At 49.1% G+C, this 17,026-nt stretch overlaps 1 protein-coding gene and 1 non-coding gene across 4 annotated transcripts in view; one reads left to right on the top strand and one right to left on the bottom strand.

Annotated features, from left to right (window-relative positions):
- The window catches only part of LOC123771509 (carbonic anhydrase 2), a 277,143-nt gene that overhangs the window by 202,710 nt on the left and 57,407 nt on the right, over window positions 1-17,026 (top strand). The window lies entirely within an intron of this gene.
- On the bottom strand, window positions 2,453-2,524 carry TRNAQ-UUG (transfer RNA glutamine (anticodon UUG)). Its single transcript has one exon. It is a non-coding gene; the product is annotated as a tRNA-Gln (tRNA).

Below are 17,026 nucleotides of genomic sequence, written 5' to 3'. Positions count from 1 at the left end.
TGGGCTATGGTGATCCCGTAGTGGATTTACCTGGCACAGGAGCTGGGCTGTAACATGTGAAATGCAACTTGTATCAGGGAGAGGAAGTGTGTGTGTTAGTATCGCAATGAGGATATTAACTTAATTAAGGCAGCGTCAGGGATCCTCTGGTACGTAAGTTCGAACCCTCGTCACGGCCCTTGTGGATTTTGTTCAAGGATAAGAAGGGAGAGAGAAGGGATAGAGGAGCAAGGGGTCTGGTGAAGATATAGGGGGGAAGAGAAAGTCACTGAAAGTACATCCTTCCAGTATCTTTGTCTATCCTTATGAACAAATTCACAAGGGCCGTAACGAGGATTCGAACCTGCGTCCGAGAGCATCCTAGATGCTGCCTTAATCGACTGAGCTACGACATGGTAAAAGAATTGTAACCAAAAGTTCTACTGAACTTATTTGGATCCTGCAGGCCTATCCTTATATGCCCTGCGTGGCTCTGATGGTGTCTGGCTGGAGTGGAGTGGTGTAGTGTGGAGTGGTGGGGTGTGGTGTGTGGTTGAGGTGGTCGAGCAGGCACACTAAAACAAGGTGGAGTTGGAGAGAGAATGCCCCGCACATCACCTGTGCCAGGTAAGTCCACTACGGGCTCACCATAGCCCGTGCTACTTGCCCCCGCCCCTGTAAAACTTCCTCCTACATGGAACTTGTTCCGAGTAGCTGAATCTATAACAACAACAACAACAACAAGGTCACTAGAGCAGCAAGGAGGAGCTCTAATGGTTGTCTCCTCGTCTTACAGGTGAGACAACTTCCCGGGCGGGTTTTCCTGAAGCCAAAGTTACCCCAGCTGAGTCTTGCCACAATAGTCGCTACTCCACGCGGATCAGGTTTTTGGTGCAGTTTTCTCTGTTTAGTGTCTGTGTTTTTTTATATTTTTTTGGGTAGCGTTTATCAATTTAAATCTGTTTTTTGAGGGGGGGGGGGACTGTTTTTTGGTTTGCACCTTATTTGTACCGGGTTTATGGGTGATGTTTTTTATTAAAATCTTATTTTTATCGGATTTTGTTGGATTACTTAGTGATGTTGAGATAGATTGGCTCTTGTGGGATTAGCAGCAGCAGGAGGAGGAAGGGAAAAGCTTGTACAGATAATTTATAGTGATTTTGCATTTCAATGATGCTTTTGTGTGTGGTGTTAATTTTCTCAAATGCTATATAATGTCGTGATCTGGGTTAGGATAGATTAGGTTGGGATTGGTTATATCACCATAGGATAGACTATATCTTAGGTTAGATTAGGGTAGTTTGGGTTAGACACACAAGGCAAGACATGCATAAATATCAACAGACTGACAGAGACAGAGAGAGAGAGAGAGAGAGCGAGAGAGAGAGAGAGAGAGAGAGAGAGAGAGAGAGAGAGAGAGAGAGAGAGAGAGAGAGAGAGAGAGAGAGAGAGAGAGAGAAGAGGGGGGAAGGGGGAAGAGCATCCTGGTCCTCTCATCAACTAGCCTGCTAATGTAACGAGCACAAAAGGGCACCTCAAAGCTACTTCAATCTCTTCCACACAAACGTTTTAAATCCGGACGGCTAAACAGGATTTAGGTCAAACGCCCATGACCTTATAAACGGGTTTCTCCACAAATCCCGCACAAACGTTTCAGCTTAGGCTACCGTAAATACTTTATCGTAAAATGTTGTGATACTGAAAACGTTCAGTTTTCGTACCAGAATCGTCCTTAAAAAGCTTTAACCTAGACCTTTAACCTAGGGGAGCCGGTCGGCCGAGCGGACAGCACGCTGGATTTGTGATCCTGTGGTCCTGGGTTCGATCCCAGGCGCCGGCGAGAAACAATGGGCAGAGTTTCTTTCACCCTATGCCCCTGTTACCTAGCAGTAAAATAGGTACCTGGGTGTTAGTCAGCTGTCACGGGCTGCTTCCTGGGGGTGGAGGCCTGGTCGAGGACCGGGCCGCGGGGACACTAAAGCCCCGAAATCATCTCAAGATCTCAAGATAACCTCAAGACCTTGAACGCCTTGCCTTAAAATATGATCTTAAACCCGGTTTAGTTATAAAAGGTCATAGGAATGTGATTTTTTACATATAATGTGTTGGTGTGATGTTAGGTTCCAGCTCCTGTCCCCCAAAGTCACCCTTTAGACTCCTAGACCCTCTAAAAGGCTCACGAATTTACCTCTGAATCAATAATAATTATAACCCAAACTAGAACAACAATAAATACTTTGGTATTAAGCAAGGTTGTTAATTTAATAAGATTCAAACATGACATTTCAGGTCAGAACATTGTTTAGGAACTTCTATAAGACGTTTACAATAACAACTTCAGCTTGAGGAGTTTGGGAGGTCCTAAACTATACAATAATTGTAAACAAAGCCGCAGGGATAGAGGGAAGATGTACAGGTTTCGTAATTCATAAATCAACTGGTCATTGGAGATGTGGTAAGGACATATGAGGCCAGGTCCCGCCGAGACTCGAACTCGGGTCGCTGGATTCAAAGTCCAGAGTGATAGCCATTACACCACGGGGCCGTGGTGGGTGTCCAGGCTCGCTCTGACCATGTGAAACTTGTTGGTTCATTGGGTTTATTATGGACCCCATACCCATCTTGTTGTGGGGGGGGGGGTGGACCCCATACCCATCTTGTGGGAGGGGGGTGGACCCCATACCCATCTTGTGGGAGGGGGTGGACCCCATACCCATCTCGTGGGAGGGGGGTGGACCCCATACCCATCTTGTGGGAGGGGGTGTGGACCCCATACCCATCTTGTGGGAGGGGGTGGACCCCATACCCATCTTGTGGGAGGGGGATGGACCCCATACCCATCTTGTGGGAGGGAGGTGGACCCCATACCCATCTTGTGGGAGGAGGTGTGGACCCCATACCCATCTTGTAAGAGGGGGTGGACCCCATACCCATCTTGTGGGAAGGGGTGGACCCCATACCCATCTTGTTGGGGGGGTGGACCCCATACCCATCTTGTGGGAGGGGGGTGGACCCATACCCATCTTGTGGGAGGGGGTGTGGACCCCATACCCATCTTGTGGGAGGGGGGTGGACCCCATACCCACCCTGTGGGCATGGGGTCTCATCACCCCCCCCCCCCAGCCCTCTCACGTACACAAAGCCATTGGGCCTCGCGGTTGAGTGGACAGCGCTCTAGGAGTCGTAGTCCTAAGGGCCCGGGTTCGATTCCCGACCGAAGTGGAAACAAATGCAGTTTCTTTCACCTGAAACACATGTTCACCTAAATTGGTACCGGGAGTTAGACAGCTGCTGCGGGCTTCTTCTAGCAGATGTGTGTGTCTGTGAGAGAAATAAATATATTGTAGATATGATAGAGGAAAAAAAATGCGAAATAGACTATAGGGCCGACTATAGGGAGCCGGTCGGCCGAGCGGACAGCACGCTGGACTTGTGATCCTGTGGTCCGGGGTTCGATCCCAGGCGCCGGCGAGAAACAATGGGCAGAGTTTCTTTCACCCTATGCCCTTGTTACCTAGCAGTAAAATAGGTACCTGGGTGTTAGTCAGCTGTCACGGGCTGCTTCCTGGGGGTGGAGGCCTGGTCGAGGACCGGGCCGCGGGGACACTAAAGCCCCGAAATCATCTCAAGATAACCTCAAGATAGACTGGTGGACGATAGTGATGATAGTTCGTCACTATCGCGAGCCGCTTCCATTGTCTAGTACGTTTGTAACGAGCGAACTGCGTCGTTCCTTGTAAGAGAAGATGTAGATAGTATAAGAGGTGACGACGAAGGGCCGCTTATCTTCACTATCAATAGTTGACGGATGAGGGGGGGGGGATCAATGTGGTATTTACACTATCTCACCTTACTACCCCCCTCACCATCACCTTCCTACCCCCCTCACTATCACCTTCCTACCCCCCTCACTATCACCTTCCTACCCCCCCTCACCATCAACTTTGCCACTGGTCGGCAATCGCAATTGGTCCTTAGCTTGTTCCACAAGTGAAGTGACACAAGCCACATGCTTGTGTGTGTGTGTGTGTGTGTGTGTGTGTGTGTGTGTGTGTGTGTGTGTGTGTGTGTGTGTGTGTGTGAGTGTGTGTGTGTGTGTGTGTGTGTGTGTGAAGGGGAGGGGTAAGGAAGGGGAGGGGTAAGGAAGGGGGAAGAGGGAAGAGGGGAACGAGAGGGTAGGGGAAGGTGGGGGGGGGGGGAGCGGACCTTTCGAAAAACTAGTGACGGTGTAACTCAAGATGTAAAGTTTAGTGAGGGGGGGAGGGGGGGGGGTCATGTGAGCACCTGGGAGTCATTATAGAGTGGTGGAGGAGCTGCACACACACACACACACACACACACACACACACACACACACACACACACACACACACACACACACACACACACACACACACACACACACACACACACACACACACAAACACACACACACACACACAAGGGCGCGTGGTCACACCATGATGGACTGGCTGCAAACACAATATAGCAAGTTCGAATCCTCGTCACGGCCCTTGTGGATTTGTTTATAGTAAGCTAGGCCTTGCCTAGCTGTCACCCCTAGCTGCTAGGGGAGTCTATAGACCTTAGCGCCGTGCACTTATCAACTACTCGATGTCTGGATTGATATTCAACTATTCTCCGCAGGTCCTTCAGACACCAGCTGTTATCAACACTCAGGTTTCAGCTTTTTATGTAGAATGTAAAAACACATTTAGTGAAATGTTGCCAGTTCCAGGAAGGCCGAATTGGAGGGGAAAACCTATAGCCTCTTGGAGTGTTTTCTTACGTGTTTTTTAGAGACCTACATTCCTTCGGGTGCTGAGTCTAAGTGGAGTGGTGTGTTGGTATCTAAAGTTCTGACTGGGGTATGGACTGTGGACCTGGTCCTCGACCAGGCCTCCACCCCCAGGAAGCAGCCCGTGACAGCTGACTAACACCCAGGTACCTATTTTACTGCTAGGTAACAGTTCTACGATGCTTGTCATAATGCTATGCTGTATACACAGATATACACACACACATTATCAGGGTCGACAAAGACAAACTTTAACACGGGTGGGACGCGAACAAGGGGACACAGGTGGAGACTAAGTACCCACATGAGCCACAGAGACGTTAGAATTTTTTCAGTGTCAGAGTAGTTAACAAATGGAATGCATTAGGCAGTGATGTGGAGGAGGCTGACTCCATACACAGTTTCAAGTGTAGATATGATAGAGCCCAGTAGGCTCAGGAACCTGTACACCAGTTGACTGACAGTTGAGAGGCGGGACCAAAGAGCCAGAGCTCAACCCCCGCAAGCACAACCAGGTGAGCACACACGCGCGTGCGCACGCGCTACCCTTTAGCCAGGCATTGGACCAGTGTGATGGATTATCTTCAATAAGTTGTACATAATCTCCTGGTTCTTGACATACTGCTTCTCCAACATAACCACCACCAAACCCCACCATCTCCGCCTTACAGGACCTTCTTGAAGGGGGCCCAGTCTCCCATAATTGAATCCAAGTTAGTATCGACGCTACAAAATCACAATTTGGATTGACCGTTTGATAAGACTTGACGGAAGTCTGACGCCGTGGATACTGGCCGGTGGTAATGTGTCTTAATCCGTCGTAATCCTTCAAATACGGTCTTGGCGGCGTCGACTGGTCCCCCCCCCCTTCTTCCAATCACTCCCCCCCACACCACCAATCACTCCCCCCATCTCCAGTCACTCCCCCCCCCCCCCCCACCTCCAGCATCAATCACCTCCTCCAGCCCATAATCTCATCTCCTAGCTGTGGTGTTCATATTTAGGGAACATGATCACAACATACAAGATACCGAGGGGTAATTAACAAATGGAATGCATTTGGCAGTGATGTGGAGGAGGCTGACTCCATACACAGTTTCAAGTGTAGATATGATAGAGCCCAATAGGCTCAGGAACCTGTACACCAGTTGACTGACAGTTGAGAGGCGGGACCAAAGAGCCAGAGCTCAACCCCCGCAAGCACAACCAGGTGGTTGTGCAAGGTGAACACGAGCTTCAAAGTGAGAGAAAGTACGACACGAGGAAATAGTTGTAAACCAGTAACGCAAAAGGAGTCGTTAATATATATATGGAAATATTTGTACTATGTACCGGAGGATTAACAAGTGGAATGTACTGGAAGAGAAAGTTGTAGAAGCCACCTCCACCCACGACTTCAAGGCCAGATGTAACATATATATGTACGTAAGTGAAGGGAAGTTTAAAACCATATATAATCCCCAGTAGTGAGTGTTAAGGAAGGTTATCTTGAGGTTATCTTGAGATGATTTCGGGGCTTTTTGTGTCCCCGCGGCCCGGTCCTCGACCAGGCCTCCACCCCCAGGAAGCAGCCCGTGACAGCTGACTAACACCCAGGTACCTATTTTACTGCTAGATAACAGGGGGCATAGGGTGGAAGAAACTCTGCCCATTGTTTCTCGCCGGCGCCTGGGATCGAACCCGGGACCACAGGATCACAAGTCCAGCGTGCTGTCCACTCGGCCGACCGGCTCCCAAAGCACTTCACTCTCTCCCACTAGCAAAATTACTATCATGGTCTCAACTACTTTGCAATATCGCCCCCTAACTGCCTCCATTCAGTGTCCGCTAACTACCTCTGTTGCTAAGGGGGGGATGCCACCACCCTTTACCCCTTTAATCCCCCTAGTTAACCTCTCCCTTTGCCCTGGGAAAAAGGAGGGGGGGGGGGAGGTCAGGGGCAGGCCCATGATGTCATTTGGGTTAATGGAAAATAAATTGATCTTGATTTTTAAGGCCTCGTGTCAATGTTCTTGTGAGAGGCTCCGGTGTTGATGGTGTTTCTTCCCTTCCTGTCTTCTGTCCCTTCCCTTTCTCCTCGGTCTCTCTTTTTCTCCTTTCCACACGTCCCCTCCACTCTCCCCTCTCCCCTGATATCCACATTGAGTGCAGGATAGAATGCACGATAGCACCAGAAAGGAAGAGAATAGAGAAGATAGGAAGAGGAAAGAGATAGGAAGGAATAGATAGAAGAAGAATAGAAGAATAATAGAAGGAATAGAAAGAGATAGAAGAGGAATAGGAAGAGAAAGAGAACACACAAGAATAGAACCAGTGAAGAGCAGGGGTGCCATAGGCACAGAGAGCACTGTATAAACATCAGAGGTCCGCGGTTGTTCAACGTCCTCCCAGTAACTATAAGAAATATTGCCGGAACAACCGTGGACATCTTCAAGAGGAAACTAGATTGTTTTCTAAAAGAAGTTCCGGGCCAACCAGGCTGTGGTGGGTATGTGGGCCTGCGCTCCAAGCAACAGCCTGGTGGACCAAACTCTCACAAGTCAAGCCTGGCCTCGAGCCGGGCTTGGGGAGTAGAACTCCCAGAACCCCATCAACCAGGTATATGTGGTCCTGCGCTCCAAGCAACAGCCTGGTGGACCAAACTCTCACAAGTCAAGCCTGGCCTCGGGCCGGGCTTGGGGAGTAGAAGAACTCTCAGAACCCCATCAACCAGGTATATGTGGGCCTGCGGGCCGCTCCAAGCAACAGCCTGGTGGACCAAACTCTCACAAGTCAAGCCTGGCCTCGGGCCGGGCTTGGGGAGTAGAAGAACTCTCAGAACCCCATCAACCAGTATCACTTTCCCCCTCTTTTCACCTTCCTCCCTCTTCACTCTCCCTCACTATCTCTGCGACAATATTGTAACTATCTGCCAACGTGGCTTGGGTCTGCCTCTTACCTTACGCTTTTATTGCGAGGGTGAGCGCTCGCTTGTCCTGTGTGTGTGTGTGTGTGTGTGGCGGGGCGTGTCCGTGGCGGAGGCGGCTGGGGCGGCTATAGATATTCCCGCCATACCCATATAATGGGAGTTGCAGGGAATCTGTTGCGTCATCAGCGGACCACTCTCCCAGCCGCTGGTAAAAACCTCGGTCAGTTGCTCTCTATCTTCCTTGACACCCCAGACACCCCACACCCACCCCCAGACACCCCACACCCACCCCCAGACACCCCACACCCACCCCCAGACACCCACCCCCAGACACCCACACATACCACACCATATGTACCCCGACATGTACCAACACACACACACTTAAAATACACTTCTCTCATTCTCAGTAGCAAATAATTCCCTGGTTAAAGCGGTCACTTTGTTCTTACCGGGCCAGGGTTCGCATCCTTCACACCCCAAATATATGAAAAAAAGGTAAACATATATATCTCTTAGACCTCTAAATGTCCCAACCAGGATTCGAACCTATGACGTCGAGGATCACCCCTAGACGTGCATAGTACCGTGACCACCCTACCATAGATCTACTGTGTACGTTTAGGGGTGATCCTAGACCCCATGGGTTCGAATCCTAGTCCGGTCATTTAGAATTGTTAGTGATCTATGGCTTGTGTGTTTCTACAGAGAGAGAGAGAGAGAGAGAGAGAGAGAGAGAGAGAGAGAGAGAGAGAGACAGAGAGAGAGAGAGAGAGAGACAGAGAGAGAGAGAGACAGAGAGACAGAGAATAAATTCGAACTAGGGAAAGAGATAGAGGGAAAAAGAGAGAGGGGGTAATGGGTTAAGTGGGGTTGAGAGGAAGGGGTGAATGGGTGAAGGGTGGAAACTTATGACTGAGAAAGATGATATTGAGAATTTTTTTAGTACCTTCACTTCTCCTTCATCCGCTGAGTCAGTAGTGGTGCCTCCTCCTCTTCCTTCCCTTTCTCCATGCCTTCTCCTTTCCCTTTTCTTCTCTTATTTCCTTTCCCGTCCACCACCCTTCTCTCCATCTCTTCTCTCCCATATTTCTCCTTTTTAAAGGCACCTCTCCGTTCATGTGTGTTTAGAAGATAGTGAAGAAAGATAAGTGATGATGATAAGTGATGATGGTGAAATGATGATGATAGTGATAACGATGGCAAGTAGTTCAAATTAGCGAGGGAGTTACATATGGTGGTGTTCCTAGTACCTACGGGCTCACCATAGCCCGTGCTACTTGGAACTGTTTGTTCCAAGTAGCGAATCTTTAACAACAACAGGTGGTGTCCCTGGACATCACCTACCAGGGACATCCCCCTAGCAGGGACATCCCCTAGCAGGGACATCACCTAGCAGGGACATCACCTAGCAGGGACATCCCCTAGCAGGGACATCACCTAGCAGGAACATCACCGTTCCATATCTTCATCATTTGGAGCCAGTAAAGGAAATCTTTCCACAGTATTTTGCTCCAAGACAAGCAAGAGTCCCCGTGGGACGAGGCGCCGAGCCGTGGCCCAGGCGCCTCAAGCCATACATATATATTGATGTGTAAGTAACCCACATATAGGGGGGGGGGTTAAGATGTCTGGCTGTTTGGAGAATGAAGACTCGTGTCGTGTAAGTCGATGTATTGAGTGAGTTCTTCCAGGTCTTAGTACAGATCTAAGAGAATTATTTTGGTCTAGAAGAAACCATTTTAGTACATAGATAACTAATTTAAGGTTTATATCACATGGACAGACAAGCTACAATTAAGCTTGTTACACATGATAAAAAATTGCATGCAAAAGGGAGCCGGTCGGCCGAGCGGACAGCACGCTGGACTTGTGATCCTGTGGTCCTGGGTTCGATCCCAGGCGCCGGCAAGAAACAAAGGGCAGAGTTTCTTTCACCCTATGCCCCTGTTACCTAGCAGTAAAATAGGTACCTGGGTGTTAGTCAGCTGTCACGGGCTGCTTCCTGGGGGTGGAGGCCTGGTCGAGGACCGGGCCGCGGGGACACTAAAGCCCCGAAATCATCTCAAGATAACCTCAAGATAACACAGAAAATAATTAATGGGCCTTTTCATGGAAGATTTCCATATTGTAATTTAAATGATTAAGATTCACCTGTACAGACTTCTCCACTGCATACTAAGGTACGTAAGGTAATTAGGAGAAAACACTAAGCCATTGCGACTACATAGCACTTGGAATGGATGAGGGGGAAAAGGATTTAGGATAAGTGGAAAGGAACAGTGTCGAACCACTTCGGGGATTGAACGGTGACCTGCATGAAGCGAGACCGTCGCTTCTACCGTCCAGCCCAAGTGGTTGGGTGTTGGAGACTCATCTCGTATACATGTCAACATCACCTGCAGTGTGGTGAAGACGTGACTGGTACCAGTACACAACTGTGACTGTGGTAACACTGATAATGAGTGTTCATACACTCTGGACCTGTTTATACGAGTCGTCACGTCCAGTCGTTCTTGTAATTAGTTAGAGTGTTGATGTTAGAGTGGTGGTTGGTGGTAGTGGTGGTTGGTGGTGGTGGTGGTGGTGGTGGTGGTGGTGGTGGTGGTTGGTCGTGGTGGTGTGGTAATGTTGATGGTGATAGTGGTGGTTGGTGGTGGTGGTAATGGTAGTGGTAATGTTGGTAGTGCTCAACCGTTTAATACAATCGTGGCTGCCATTCATGATGTAGTATTCGTACCTTTCTTCTCTACATCCTACGTAGAAGCCGCACCTGTAGCTTCTTGCATGATGCGTAAGTCAGGCCGAGGTGCAGAGTGCGTATGGCCTACACCATCACCACAGGGAGCCGGTCGGCCGAGCGGACAGCACGCTGGACTTGTGATCCTGTGGTTCTGGGTTCGATCCCAGGCGCCGGCGAGAAACAATGGGCAGAGTTTCTTTCACCCTATGTCCCTGTTACCTAGCAGTAAAATAGGTACCTGGGAGTTAGTCAGCTGTCACGGGCTGCTTCCTGGGGGTGGAGGCCTGGTCGAGGACCGGGCCGCGGGGACACTAAAGCCCCGAAATCATCTCAAGATAACTCGGCTTGCCAAGGAAGCGAAACTTGGCCACTCACTCTATAGGACGAATCCAAACCTTTCCATACATCTCTTCCAGTCACAATAACGTGGCTGAAGTATGTTGGCCAATCCACACACTAGAAAATAAAGGGACGACGACGTTTCGGTCCGTCCTGGACCATTCTCAACTTGAGAATGGTCCAGGACGGACCGAAACGTCGTCGTCCCTTCATTATCTAGTGTGTGGTCTGGCCAACATCTCTTCCAACCTGAGAACGAGTTATTATTTTTATTAACATCTTTATTGACAAAATTAATTACAATTTTGCCTAATCTGAGGATTTTGATAGTCTTATTAAAGTGAGGATAATGCTGGTATTACTGTCACGCAGGACAGAGGGTCATACATAAGACAATAGGTCTAAACTATTAGACAATAGGTCTAAACTATTAGACAATAGGTCTAAACTATTAGACAATAGGTCTAAACTATTAGACAATAGGTCTAAACTATTAGACAATAGGTCTAAACTATTAGACAATAGGTCTAAACTATTAGACAATAGGTCTAAACTATTAGACAATAGGTCTACTCCCGTCCAAATGTCCAAGGACGGGAGTAGAGCCAGTTGGGATCATACTGTCAAGTACCCGAGAAGACCAGGGAGGTGACTGACCTCCTCCCTGGTCAAGTCTCCAGTAAAATACACTGTGTGTGTATACAAAACAAACTTGTGGTGGACTCTGGTACGTTCTTTGTTTACCCCAGAGTATAGGACAGCAGAGACGAGACAGTCTACCCTTGTAGTGGGCTGGAATGGTCCGAGTGTAAGGCGGGGTGTAGCAGCCTCGTCCAGTCAACACCTACAGGCACCTAACTCTTAAGCTGAGGAGAGGGTAACCTAGAATGTTGGTGGGATGTAAACAAGAGAATAGGAGCAGGCTCGAGTGAGAGAGAGAGAGAGAGAGAGAGAGAGAGAGAGAGAGAGAGAGAGAGAGAGAGAGAGAGAGAGAGAGAGAGAGAGAGAGAGAGAGAGAGAGAGAGAGAGAGAGAGAAAGAGAGAGAGCGAGCAAAGGGAGTGGGATGCATTGTCCACTGAGAGAAAGAAAGGGACATTATGTAGTTTGAGGATGCCTATGAAAAATGATTTTTGTTCTAATCTTCGAAAGTAAAGCAGCATATTTTTGCTTAGATATTTAGCTGTCTATAGGGAATTAGAACCGAGTTCAACGATCCTTAAAAAAAACAGAGGTTTGCTTACATGTGTTAGTGATTGTCGTTTAAAAGGTGGTTCATAAGCAAGCGTAGCCTGGGACAATATACCGACTGATGAAATGTCCATCTGCTCGTCCACATTGCTTGCTCTTGGTTGTTTCTTGTGTGTTGATGACAATCTCTCAAGCTAATCAAGAGTGTAGTCACAGTCTAATTCCTCCAAGGAGTACCGGACCAACCAGGCTGTGGTGGATATGTGGGCCTGCGGGCCGCTCCAAGCAACAGCCTGGTGGACCAAACTCTCACAAGTCAAGCCTGGCCTCGGGCCGGGCTTGGGCAGTAGAAGAACTCCCAGAACCCCATCAACCAGGTATATGTGGGCCTGCGGGCCGCTCCAAGCAACAGCCTGGTGGACCAAACTCTCACAAGTCAAGCCTGGCCTCGGGCCGGGCTTGGGCAGTAGAAGAACTCCCAGAACCCCATCAACCAGGTATATGTGGGCCTGTGGGCCGCTCCAAGCAACAGCCTGGTGGACCAAACTCTCACAAGTCAAGCCTGGCCTCGGGCCGGGCTTGGGGGAGTAGAAGAACTCCCAGAACCCCATCAACCAGGTATATGTGGGCCTGCGGGCCGCTCCAAGCAACAGCCTGGTGGACCAAACTCTCACAAGTCAAGCCTGGCCTCGGGCCGGGCTTGGGGGAGTAGAAGAACTCCCAGAACCCCATCAACCAGGTATCAACCAGTCTGTGTGATCTGTTCTCCACCCTTGGTGGTGTCTGGTGACGGTGGGTGACCTGTACCTGGCTACATCTCTCTATCAGGAAGCTGAGAGAACTGTCTTTGAAAGATCTGTGTGTTCCAGTTGGAACTCTAGTCTCCATCCTACTTTTATATTTCTTTGTAGTGATTAGTGTTCGCTGGTGTGATGGCCTCCACAGTCTGGGTTACCTCTTGTTTGGCTTCCAGTTCATTTCCATAAAGTCCTTCATGTCTAGAGAACCCAATTACTCATAACTTTGCTTCCTGGCATCTGAAAATTCTGGAAAACTAGGCTGATGTTCGTAATATAGTTCACATGTTTAATTAGATGTTATCACTCAGTATCAAGCATTCCTTTATTACTGAGACCGTCACGTGCCTGTTCAAAGGAGTTGATAGCGAACACGTCAGACCGAAGTGTTGATTCGTAAAGTTACTCTTCGTGTCTCTGAGTTATTGACCCACAGGTCCACCAGTGTTGAATGTTTGTGCTGATGGGGGCCGGAGGTGTTGAGGGTGATACATTCCCTTCCTTGTATTCATCAGGTTCAGTCGCACCCATCCAGCAGCTGAGGTCGCCGACGGTCGTAGCCGCTTGTGCTCAGGTGGGGGAGGAATTAGGCTTTTTGATGCGTAAGATATTGTATACTTGATGGTAGTTAAGGCTGTTAGGTGGTGCAGGCGAGGAGTCACAATAACGTGGCTAAAGTATGTTGACCAGACCACACACTAGAAGATGAAGGGACGACGACGTTTCGGTCCGTCCTGGACCATTCTCAAGTCGATTGAGGTCCAGGACGGACCGAAACGTCATCGTCCCTTCACCTTCTAGTGTGTTGTCTGGTCAACATACTGTTAGGTGATGTTTATGTGATTGTGGTTAAGGCTGCTGGATATCGTATACCCGATTGTGGTTAAGGCCGATAAGCATACTGGTCATTGGCGTTATGTTGTTTCTGAGAGGAATTTGGCTGTTAACGACCTCTTGGAAGCCTTCACTGGTACAAACCTTGTGTGTTAGGGAGGCATTTAGAGAGTGGAACCCAGTGCCACTGGGTTCAAGGTTTGTATCAAGGAATACCTTTTAGATCTTGCCACATGTAGATGACCATATGATGGCCATATGATGAATTTTATGGCTTAGTGATGCATAGTTTGATGGTTTTTAATTCATTAATTCATTATCATTCGAATTGGTTGTTTATGTGGGAGGAAGAGAAGTAATTACCAGAAGAAAGCGTTAAGCCAGTGTGACTATATAGCATTAGGAAGGGATATGAGGACAAGGATAAGACAGAAGGAATGGTGCCCAGCCTCTTGAACCATCGGGAATCGAACTCTGACCTGCAAACAGCTGTTGTGTTTGTGATTAAACACAAACTGAGAGGAGCTTCTACTCTTCCACTTAAGACACACTCGACATATTGTAGTAGAGAAAAAAATGAAATATTAAATCCAAATGAGGTCAGCTGAAGTACCTTTCAGAGGGTGTCGAAGGAGGTGCTTAAGAACATGCTCGCCAGATCAGCCACTTGGCCAGAAGCACACACGAACAAGCTGGTTTCTCACGGTGGTCTCTCTCTCTCTCTCTCTCTCTCTGTCTTTCTCTGTCTCTCTCTCTCTCTCTGTCTCTCTCTCTCTCTCTCTCTCTCTCTCTCTCTCTCTCTCTCTCTCTCTCTCTCTCTCTCTCTCTCTCTCTCTCATCACCACAAATTCCCCTTCATCTCCTCCGTCTCATTACCTCTTCATGTTCTCCCATTCCTCTGCCGTCCACCTCTCCCCTCACTTCTCTTGTCTCTTCCTCCCCTCCTGTCATCCCTCCCATCTCTCTCCCCCACCACACAACACCTCCCAGGGGAATACAATTATTAACGGCTAGACAAATTAAGTAGATCGCACGGCGTGTTGGGGAGAGAGAGAGAGAGAGAGAGAGAGAGAGAGAGAGAGAGAGAGAGAGAGAGAGAGAGAGAGAGAGAGAGAGAGAGAGAGAGAGAGAGAGAGAGAGAGAGAGAGAAGAGATGTTGAGAAAGCAAAATAGTGGTTTAACGACCAGATTAACGAGGATTTGGTCGTTGTTCATTCGTTAACCTTAAGATAAGTTAGAGCTGCTCCAGTGGTAATGTGGTTGGCAGTGCTAGGGACGTAGGTTCGAGCCCACCTCACAGCCCTAGTGGATTTTTCTCATGGTAATAAGTATAACAAGAGAAATCATGGCTTTAGAACCCACAGAGAGGAAGAAGCCCCATGTGCAACCCTTGTCCATATCTGTATATGCAGGCGATGAGTCACAATAACGTGGCTGACGTATGTTGACCAGACCACACACTAGAAGGTGAAGGGACGACGACGTTTCGGTCCGTCCTGGACCATTCTCAAGTCGATTGTGAATGGTCGACTTGAGAATGGTCCAGGATGGTCTCAAGTCTCAATGGTCTCAAGTCGATTGACAATCGACTTGAGAATGGTCCAGGACGGACCGAAACGTCGTCGTCCCTTCACCTTCTAGTGTGTGGTCTGGTCAACATACTTCAGCCACGTTATTGTGACTCCACACCTGACTATAATCAGACCTTTCCCAAACAACCAAACACACAGCATTCTTAACCATCTCTCCTCATATCCCTCCCTCTCTCACCTATCTTTATCACGCCCCTCACATCTTTCCCATCAACTGTCTCCCCCCTCTCTCCCCCCTTTCTTCTCCTCTCCCTTCCCCCTCCCTCCACTCGATGTCTCCTCCCTTACACCGACAGGGAGGGGGAGGGGGGAGGTGGCTGTGGGATTGGACAAGTTTAAAAGTGAGTTATGTGATCGCTCATTGCTCCCTCGGGCCGGCTCCACCGCCGCGCAGAAACACCCCGGGAAGATGTTCCTCCTGACTGTCGTCTGCCGCACCCTGCACACCCCCCATCACCCCTATTACCCCCATTCCTGTCACCCTCCGTCTACCCCCATTCCTGTCACCCTCCATCTACCCCCATTCCTGTCACCCTCCATCTACCCACACTCGAGAATGTTTCTTATTCCAGATGAATTGGATAAAACAGGTAAAAAACAGGTAAACAGAACAAACATGTTGACACACAAGGAAGGAACAAGGTCACTCAAGGTTCCCAACTTGGTCCAACTTTATTGATATCCTGGACACGGCCGCCACAACACAAGACGCTCAGTCAGCTGCTGCTGCTGCTGTTGCTGCTGCTGCTGCTGCTGCTGCTGCTGCTGTTGCTGCTGCTGTTGCTGTTCTTAAGAACATCACTCCAACTCTGTCCTTCCCCGGCTGGCCCGTGTATGGGAGGTGCTTAACGTACTCTAGTGGAGTAGTTAAGTGACCATCTGAAGGCTCTAGTACACAGTTGTCTAGAGTGAGAGGGGCCAGAGTGAGAGAGGGGGCAGAGTGAGAGAGGGGGCAGAGTGAGAGAGGGGGAAGAGTGAGAGAGAGGGAGCCAGAGTGAGAGAGAGGGGGCCAGAGTGAGAGAGGGGGCAGAGTGAGAGAGGGAGCCAGAGAGAGAGGGGCAGAAGAGTACCAGAGATAACATACGAGTGGATGCGGATATTGGTCTATGGAAAAGTGGGTTTGATAATGGAAAGACTTGACTTGTGTGTCAGCGCCGCTCCCTATCCCTCTTCTCTGTCCCTTCTATCCCTTTCCTTTCCTTTATCTTACTCTTCATTTATTTTCCTTTCTTAATATCACTCCTTTCCCATAATCCTTTACTTGCTGACCCTTTCTCCTTTCACGCAGACTCTCCCATCATCCTCCTCTTCCTTCCTTCGAAACATCTTTATCATTTGCTTCTATCCTTTTCTTTTAAGTTTTTTTCCCATTTCAAATTTCCAAAGATGTTTCAGTTCTTTCTCGTAATATGTTTCTCGCGATTCAGCCAGCAACCAGGAGGCCTGGTCGACGACCGGGCCGCGGGGACGCTAAGCCCCGGAAGCACCTCAAGGTAACCGGTCGGCCGAGCGGACAGCACGCTGGACTTGTGATCCTGTGGTCCCGGGTTCGATCCCGGGCGCCGGCGAGAAACAATGGGCAGAGTTTCTTTCACCCTATGCCCCTGTTACCTAGCAGTAAAATAGGTACCTGGGTGTTAGTCAGCTGTCACGGGCTGCTTCCTGGGGGTGGAGGCATGGTCGAGGACCGGGCCGCGGGGACACTAACGCCCCGAAATCATCTCAAGATAACCATCGTCACGTGACACGTGTAGAGATTCCTGGGGATTAAACGACGTGGTTCAGTGTGCTGAGACGAGCAGCGGAGCCTCGCTACAACGTCTGTGGGGTTGAACAAATCCACAAGG

The sequence above is a fragment of the Procambarus clarkii genome, chromosome 76 (assembly GCF_040958095.1).
Source record: "Procambarus clarkii isolate CNS0578487 chromosome 76, FALCON_Pclarkii_2.0, whole genome shotgun sequence".
NCBI lineage: Eukaryota > Metazoa > Arthropoda > Malacostraca > Decapoda > Cambaridae > Procambarus > Procambarus clarkii.
The sequence above is the reverse complement of the archived record's forward strand: the minus strand, read 5'-3'. Positions and strand labels throughout refer to the sequence as shown.